This window comes from Macadamia integrifolia, chromosome 13, assembly GCF_013358625.1.
Source record: "Macadamia integrifolia cultivar HAES 741 chromosome 13, SCU_Mint_v3, whole genome shotgun sequence".
Classification (NCBI taxonomy): Eukaryota; Viridiplantae; Streptophyta; class Magnoliopsida; order Proteales; family Proteaceae; genus Macadamia; species Macadamia integrifolia.
This window is the reverse complement of record NC_056569.1, coordinates 23318097-23327815: the sequence shown is the minus strand read 5'-3', so window position 1 is coordinate 23327815 and position 9719 is coordinate 23318097.

Genomic DNA, 9719 nt, shown 5'->3' with positions numbered 1-9719 from the left:
TTCTTAGATTTAAGATACTTTAATCGATTTTGTGAAACCATCAACTATCTTGAAAACATGTTACATTTAATTACATTCAATAATTGATACAAATATCAATATATTATCATATCCTATCCCACAATATATATATATATATATATATATATATATCAAAATATACATATAAACAATCGGGCTAAACATGTTGGTCTAAGTTGGGCTTGTAAACAGGTCGTGCTGATCGGATGGTCCATCGGGCTTACCCCTTGCACCGTGTACTATCTATTTACAAACGGGTCGGGCATAGGCCCAACACATTTAATAATCAATGCAGGCGAGGCCGATCTTTAAACGGTCAAGCCCGGCCTATCCAACTGATGCGAGCTTAGGAGTGACACCCCTAGCCGTATATGAATCTCAATGGCTAAAATTTAATCCAAAGTACGTAAAGAAAATTACTCAAACTTTATTTAAAGTTTTGGTATAATTGTCAAAATACCATCAAATAGAGATAAATATTAAATACAAAATAGCTTCTTTTTTTTTTCTTTTAAAATCGGAATTGTACCAATGAGATGCTTACCTAGTCCTCTATCTTTTTTTTTTTTTTTTTCCTTGTAAGATACTTAGTCCTCTATCACATGGACTAACACCTATGTTGCCATGTGGCAAATAATGGAACGTTATATTTCACGAGACATAGTGACAAGAAAGAAAACTATAAATAAAATAATGTTTTTTACATTCTTTTTTAAAATAAGAAAAATTTTGAGGGTAGCTGTAAGCGATATTCACTCGATGCCAACTCACAAAGATATGGTTTCCAACCTTGCAAATCTGGCCACCTCCTCACCAGCTCATGTTCATCCCAACGGTGTTATTGCTAATTGGAAAAGGATAAAGATCAAAGATTCTATCGTTGCAAATATGGCAAGTCTCTCACCAACTCACGTTCAGCCTAGCGGTAATATTGGTGATTGACAAAGGGATAAGAATCCCAGCTATGGTGAACACATACAGGCCAATAGTAATATTGTTGATTGGCAAAAGGATAAGAATCTCAGCTGTAAATTAATATTCCCATTATTCTCTTTCCATGTATGACAATTATCCTTGATTCTCTACATCTCTTCCTTTATGGGAAAGAGATCATTGACTAAAATATGTAAAAACACACCTTACCGTGCACGTAGGTTGCAATCAATCGAAGCACGTAGATATTGTCTTCTTCTTCTTCTCTTTTTTATTGTCTTAATATGGCATCAGAGCCCTAGGTTTCATTGGAAACCTCCATTGTTTCTGCTTCTTCTCCCACCTCTGGAGGTGCCTTTCCCTCCCTAATTCATTTTATTACTATCAAGTTAACAGACACAAATTATCTATTATGGCACTTGCAATTCATTCCGATTTTGAAAAGTTACAACCTCTATGGGCTTGTCAATAGTTCCTCTCTCTGCCCCCTCGGAGACACTACCTGCCACCAGCACCAATTCAACACCAACTTCCTCTCCCAATCCGGTGTATGTTACTTTGTAGCAACAGGATCAGCTCCTCATGAACTAGTTAATTTCCTCTCTATTTGAGTATGTTCATATCCATATTATTGGTTGCACAACTTCATGTGACATTTGGAGCACTCTTGAACGATATTACTCCACATCGTCTACGGATCATATCATGCAACTTCATCTACAACTACAAAATACTAAATGTGGTAATTCCTCCATTCATGATTACCTTCCCAAAATCAAAGGTACTACGGACCTCATTGCTGCCATAGGAAACCAATGACATATGAGGACCTTTGTCTACACATTCTAAACGGTTTGGGGCTCGATTATGTTGCTTTCTTGACCGCCATATCCGCCCAAGGTGACCCCATCACATATGCTGACCTTAGAGGCATGTTACTCACCCAAGAAATTCGCCTCCAAGATGACAATACTATAAATGTCTTTGCTCAGGCTATTGCCAACCTCGCCCAAACTTCATCCTCAGATAATCATGGCCATGGTTTTAAGTATCTCCGATACCGATACGATACCCTCCGATACGTATCTTAAATTTAGTCGGCCGATACGATACACACCGATACGATACATTGAATTTTTTAAATCATTTCGTATCGATATATATCCTACAATACATACCGATATGCATCAATACACCACTAATACACATCGATACAATACGACATGCCTCGATACGACTCTATGAAAAATATAAAATTAAGCTAAAATGTACGTTTCGGTATGTGTTGGTACGTATCGGTGAGTATCGATATATATATCGGTACGTATCGGTGAGTATCGTTACGTATCGGTGCTACGGTCATATAATGGCCAATATAGGTAATTTTTCAGAAAAAAACGATTTTTTGAAGGGTTTTTGTTCCAAAGTTGTTGTCAACCATATTTTTCCCTAACTAAAGTGGAAATCAAGGTTGGGAACAAGGATTTTACATTTATGGGACAACTACAGACCTTGAATTCTTAGTACGATACCCTCAATTTAGTGTTTATGCATAATACATGTTGTCAATAGCTTTTTTTAACAAATTCTTTATGCAAAAGTGTTTAAAAAAATGTTTTCCTATCCATTTATGTGTGTATCTTTAGCGTATCTTAGTGTATCTCCGATACGATACGATACCCTCCGATACGTATCTTAATTTTGGCCGACCGATACGACGACCGATACCGATACTTTAATCCTTGATCATGGCGGTCGTTGGAATCATGATTCTAATCCTTATCGTAGCCGCTCTCATGGCCATGGTCACTACTCTCGTGGCTGGTATGGATCTGCTAGAACATATCCTTCTCTAGGAATGCACACACAAGGCCCTCTTTAGCCTTGCCCCTCCTCTGACCATTGTTAGATTTGTAATCAAGTGGGTCATCGAGCTCTTGATTGTCGTCAATGTTTCAACCATGCATACCAACATGGATATGCTACTCCACCCTCTGTTCACCTGGCTGAATACAACAAGGTCTCATCCGTTGATAATATATGGTATCTAGACTCCGGTGCTACATATCACATAACTACTGATCTTGAGAACTTCACATTATCTCAATCATATATGGGTAATGATCAATTCTAGATGGTAAATGAAACAGGTTTGCCTATTCATGACACCGGTACTACTTCTATCTCTACAACTCTTAAAACATTAGCATTGCATCATGTTAACATGTTCCTGCTATTACTCATAACCTGCTATATGTTTCTCAATTGACACGAGATAATAATGTTCTTTTCGAGTTCCATCCTGACTTTTTTTATGTGAAGGATTGGCAAATAGGGAGATATCTTCTTCAGGGAAGAACTAAAGATGGTCTCTATCAACTTGTTATAAATAAAACTTCTAGTACCACCAATAATAGTTCTCCACAGGCACTCATCGAGGAACATGCCTCCATTCATTAGTGGCACAATCGATTGGGTCATCCAACACTTTGTGTAGTTCACTATGTTCTCTCCACATTTGGTCTTCCTGTCACCTCTCCCACGGAATTTACAATTTGTACTACAGGCCAAAAGTCACAAGCTTCCGTTTTACTCCTCTAACTCAACGTCCACTGCCCCATTAGATTTAATTTTTTCAGATGTTTGGGGCCTTCACTCATTTACTCTACTGATGGACATCGTTTATATGTAGTTTCTATTGATTACTTTAGCAAATTTATTTGGTTTTATCCCCTTACTACCAAGTCTGAAGTTTTTTTCCATTTTTTAGCGGTTCAAGGTACTAGTTGACAATCTCTTTGAGCGCAAAATCAAGCGCTTCCACAGTGATTGGGGTGGCGAATACTGAAATGTGTCACAATTTTTAGAATAATCTGGAATTGAGCACCACATCTTTTGCTCCCATTAACAAGGACAAAATGGATCTGCTGATCATTGTCATCGACATATTGTTGAAACTGCCCTTGCCCTCCTTGCTCATGCCAATGGCCCAAAGCAATATTGGCACCATGCCTTTGATACAACGATATTCCTCGTTAATAGGCTCCCTACTCCAATGCTTCAAAATGTTTCCTCAATGTACAAAGTATATAGTTGCCGCCCTACTTATGATCAATTGCGAGTTTTTGGCATTGCTTTGCTATCCCTACTTACGCCCATTTAATAAACTCAAACTAGACTATTGCACAGGCATACATACCTTTTTGGGCGATAGCCCTTGGCACCAGGGATATAAATGCCTTGACAACATTACAAAGAGAATTATCATCCCTTGCCATGTGGTGTTTGATGAAGAATGTTTTCCCTTCAAGGATATAAAACCTATCAATGTCCCACTATCCAGACCACCTCAACCATCCATATCAGTCCCACCACCACTCTTATCATGGTATCCCATGCCGTATACCCAATCCCCTGCTACCCTGCCCTTACCTACTTTACCCACTTCCCCTATAATAAATCCAACCACAACCCAACCTTTCCATTCAGATACATCTCCTTCCTCACAAAATCAGGTGACTCCCCAACCATCCCCATCCACAGCTTCCTCCACTTCCCCTAATGTAGATTCCTCCATCCCAACCATGGATCTCATTATGGATCAACCCGTTCCCCCTCCTCCCGTTCCACGACATCCTATGGTAACCTGAAACCAAGATGGCACCCGCCTCCCCAAGGTCCTTGTTGCCTCCTCCATATCTTCATACTCGCCCATACCGCAAGAACCAACCTCTTTTACCACAACACACCGGTTCCCTCAGTGGCGTAAGTCTATGGACTCTAGGTCCACTGCTCTTCTTCAAAACGACACTTGGACCTTTGTTCCTCACCACCTATCGATGAATGTTGTGGGATGTAAATGGGGGTTTTCATCAAATGAAAGGTAGATGGTACAATTTATAAGTATAAAGACCGCCTTGTTGCTAAGGGCTACAATCAGCAAGAAGCACTAGATTACACTGAGACTTTTAGTCCAGTTGTGAAACCCACATCGATACGCCTTGTTCTATCACTTTCCCTCTCTCGCTCATGGCCAATGAAAAAATTAGATGTATAAAATTCATTTCTTCATGGCATTCTAAACAAGGAAGAGTACATGTCTCAACTAATTGGCTTTTTTTATTCCTAATTTCCCTAACATGTCTATAAGCTTAACCGTTCTCCTTATGGTCTCAAACAAGCACCAAGGGCCTGGTTCGATAGGCTAAATACATTTCTCTATGAAAACTGCTTTAAAAGTTCAAAAATTGATACCTCCCTTTCCATCTACAACAAGCATGAGGCCACCATCTATATCCTTATTTATGTCGATGATATCATCATAACAGGGAGTCACGATGACCTTCTTACTAGTTTTCTCACTAAGATTGCTGCTGAATTTGCTATTAAGGACTTGGGCACACTTCATTATTTCTTAGGTATCAATGTCCTTCCTGTATCCCAAGGTTTGATCCTCTCTTAACAAAAATATGTAATGATCTGCTAACAAGAGCCAACATAACCTACAAACCGGTCTCCACCCCAATAGCCTCTTCAACTAAGCTAACAAAATCTTCTGGCACTCTTATGGATGATCCAACTGTATATATATAGAAGTACAATTGGTGCTCTGTAATATGCTACTCTCACTAGACATGATATACTCTATGCGGTTAATAAAGTCTGTCAATTTATGCATCGCCCAACCATTGATCATTGGGTAGCAGTCAAGCGTATCCTACGCTATTTGAAATCAACTATTATTCATAGGTAACTCTTTAGTAGACGATCCTCAATGCAACTATCCACCTTTTCAGATGCAAATTGGGCCGATTGTCTAGATGACCAAAAAACAACAGGTGGATTTGCAGTTTTCCTTGGAAATAATTTAATATCTTGGAGCTCTTGTTAACAGGCTACTGTAGCCTGATTTAGCACGGAAGCTGAATACCGCGACATTCTAATATTGCTGTAAAACTTACATGGCTCCAATCTTTGCTCAAAGAGCTTCATATATATCTACCAACTGCTCCTATCTTGTGGTGTGATAATGTTGACACAACATATCTTACAGCTAACCTAGTTTTCCATGCACGAAAAAAACATATCAAAATTGATTTCCATTTTCTTCGCGACAAGGTCACCAAAGGAGATCTAGATGTTCGTTACTTTTCAACCATGGATCAAGTGGCCTATATCTTCACAAAGCCTCTCTCTTAAGCTCCGCTCCTTTATCTCATGTCCAATCTCAAGGTGCAACCTTCCCCCTTGAGTTTGAGGGGGCGTGTAAGCGATATTCACTCAATGCCAACTCACAAAGTTATGGATTCCAACCTTGCAAATTTGTCCACCTCCTCACCAACTCATGTTTGGCCCAACAATGATATTGCTAATTGGAAAAAGATAAAGATCAAAGATTCTATCATTGTAAATATGGAAACTCTCTCACCAACTCACATTTAGCCCATGGTCTGGTAATATTGGTGATTGGCAAAGAGATAAGAATCCCAACTGTGGTGAATACATACAACCTAACAGTAATATTGGTGATTGGTAAAGGAATAAGAATACTAGTTGTAAATGAATATTCCCATTATTCCCTTTCTTAGTATAGCAATTGTCCTTGATTATCTACATCTATTCCTTTATAATGGGATAGAGATTATGGACTAAGATATATGAAAACACATCTTATCGTGTAGGTAAATATTTTCTTCTTTTCTTTTTAATTTCCTTTATAGTAACTAAGAACAAAAAGATTGTGAGGTTGATGAGATCAAAATTGGCTTAGAAGAAAGGGAAACCGGCTTGCGCATCCTTGTATCAATTTTGGAGTTGGATGTGATGCAAAGCTTATGGTTTCCTTCCCTATGTCTCAATGCTCTAGTTGATTTGAAATATGGGTGGACTTGTTTATGTACCCTTTTTTTTTTTTTTAATATCTCTCTACCTTCAATGCAAAGGTTATGAGGAGATTGTGTTTTATTTTTTGATATATATGCATAGGTCTAGATTAATGTGATTGTGAACCTAACTTTTAATTTCTATCACCAAAAAAAAAAACCCTAACTTTTAATATGAGAATGTAGAACTCAGATATATTCACTTTTTAAGTTGTAAGCTTGTCTTTAGAAATCGTTCCACAACAACATATTATTGTAAAAAACTTTCTTTCTTCTCTGTTATAATTTAACAAAAAGATAGATGCTCTACAGAAGGAAATGTTTCTAAGTTAGGTCAGAAAAGGAATTCTTTCTTGGGAAAATTAAAAGTTTACACAACAATGGGCTTCAATTTACCAAATTTCCCACCCATTCTATATTGTAACTAAAATACCAAAATAAGTAGGACATTACAAAATTGCCCAAATAATGTCTCACCCTCACCCTCTTATGATTTTTAACATTTTTAATTAGTTTGCAATTACATTTATATGGGCGATTATATGTCTCAAGTAGGGGTGTCAACGGTCCGGGTTGGTGCAGTTTCGGTCCGGTTCCACCGGTTTCGGTGTGACTTTGGAACTGATCGAAACCGACCCATTAAGGATTTATTGATTTCGGTCCGGTGTCGGCTTCGGTGCGGTTTGGGTTCGGGTTGGTACCGGTTTGGATTTATCAGGTTCATTTCGGTTTGGATCGGTTTTTTAAACCGGTATGGAGCCATTAGGAAACAACCAAATGCTGAACTGCTGAACTTCGGTTTCTTAAATTGATTTGTAACCGGGTTGGTTTTGGATTTTGGTCTAGTTTGGATTCGACTTTCCATAAAAATGTATATAAAACTATGAAAATTTTGATTTTTTTTAATGAATTTTGGAGTGTTTCGGTTTCGGTCCGGGTTTTGAGCCGGTTTCGGTTTGGTTTTGGGTTCATCCGGTTTTCGGTGCGGTTCGGTTTGGTTTTGGGGTTGCAATACTCGAAACCGAACCGAACCGAACCAATAAGGCTTCGGTTCGGTTCGGTCCGTGTTGTTATTGGTTCGATCCGGCCGGTTTTACCGGTTTGGTTTAGGAATTGACACCCCTAATCTCAAGGTATAATCTTAAAGTGTTCACAACTAGGGATGAAGTTGGGCTCTCTATTTGTATGATTGCTGCATTATGTGTTCTTGGGAATGTAGATTTCAAACACAAATGAGATTACACATTTATGTGTGTATCGAAATTGATCATTCGAGAACCTTGCATGGTTTACTGTTGGATATTTTAGTGTAATAGGGTTCTCATGATAGTTGTGGGTCCCTAAACTTGAGAAGTATTTATTGTTGTAGATTGACAGTGTATACTTAATGTACATATGGTTGATGCTTACATCTAACTGGCTATACATCACTACACTAGGTCCACTGTGTACGCCTGTTAGCATAAATGAAGCTCATAAGGAACCCATGTCCCACGTAGGATGAATACCTTAGAAAATTTTGAATTTGATATTAAATGAAATTCCGAGCTTGGTGATTTCAATTGTAAAGTGTTTGGATGAAGTTATAAAATTATTAAATAATAAATATATGTGAAAATGGTTTTAATGGGGGAGTGTGGCCCCTTCACCCAAACACATAGAGGCGAAATGACCGACCTATCCCCATAAAATGGAAAATGATGCATCTTTTGATGCTTCTTCATATGCTCCCATTGGCCCTCACTTTGTTGCATTGTTTTTTTTTGTCTGATTAGTGGTAGGATGTCTTATACTATTTGTTCAGTGGACTACACGTAATGTTTTCTAGTATTATGTGTTTTAATGTTATTACCATTGTAAGGTGTCCTTATGGACAATTAAGTTAATCAATTGATTCAGTGAAACTCAACATAGACTGCACTGGTGTATGATCCAATAGGATCTCACCACTTGGAACTAGCAATCTAAAGAAGAGAAAGAATCATGCTCGGCTATTTAAGAGGAGAGAAATTGACAAAGTTATAACATAGCTAAACAATTTGGAAAGAATCAGAGCCCCCCTCTCTCTCTTTCTCTCCAAGTGTTGGGGGTTACGACCATTGTTCGAAAGAGGATTCTACTGCATTCTTCTCCATCATGAAATAACCTAGAGAGTGGTGAATAGGTTATGCTAGTGGCTTTTAAAATTGTAAAAAAAAATAAGAAATATAAAGAACAAATACAATCACATAGGCAACATAAGAATTTTTAGTGGTTCGACTTAATCCGAGTCTAGTCCACTCCCTACAAATTCCATTTGTTAGGTATTCCACTAGCTCTTCCCTTTTAGTACAGTAGGTAGTGAGGAAAACCTTTACAAACTCTTTTAAGGGTAAGAGGATCCGAATAATCTCTTTATAGGATGAGAGGGTGTTTTACAATCTCTTTCAAGGAGGGTCCTTACAATCTCTTTCAAGGATGAGAGAGTTCTTACAATCTTTTAAGGATGAGAGGGTCCTAAACACTTGTCTAAGTACGATTTAGGACAATGTGTGAACAAGGTGTCAAATTCTAGAATTAACCTAACTCTTGGACAAAAATAAATTCAAAGTGGAATAGAAATGTTTAGAGTTACCTCTTGTATGATGCGTGAATGAAATGCAATGATTTAAAAAATACACTTTTGAAGTCTTCTTAATCTTACAATGCAAATGCTAAGATAACGTAGAAGACATGTAGAGAGACTTGAGTTCCTTTTAACAATGGTTTATATATTGTAGAACCTGAACTCAAGAGAATAATTTGTTTTCTTTCACTCTAATGCTTTAATAAATGCACTTGGATGAGTAGTATTGAGTGTTGTTTCTTTGCTCATAGTCTTTTTTTTTTTTTTGGGGGGGGGGG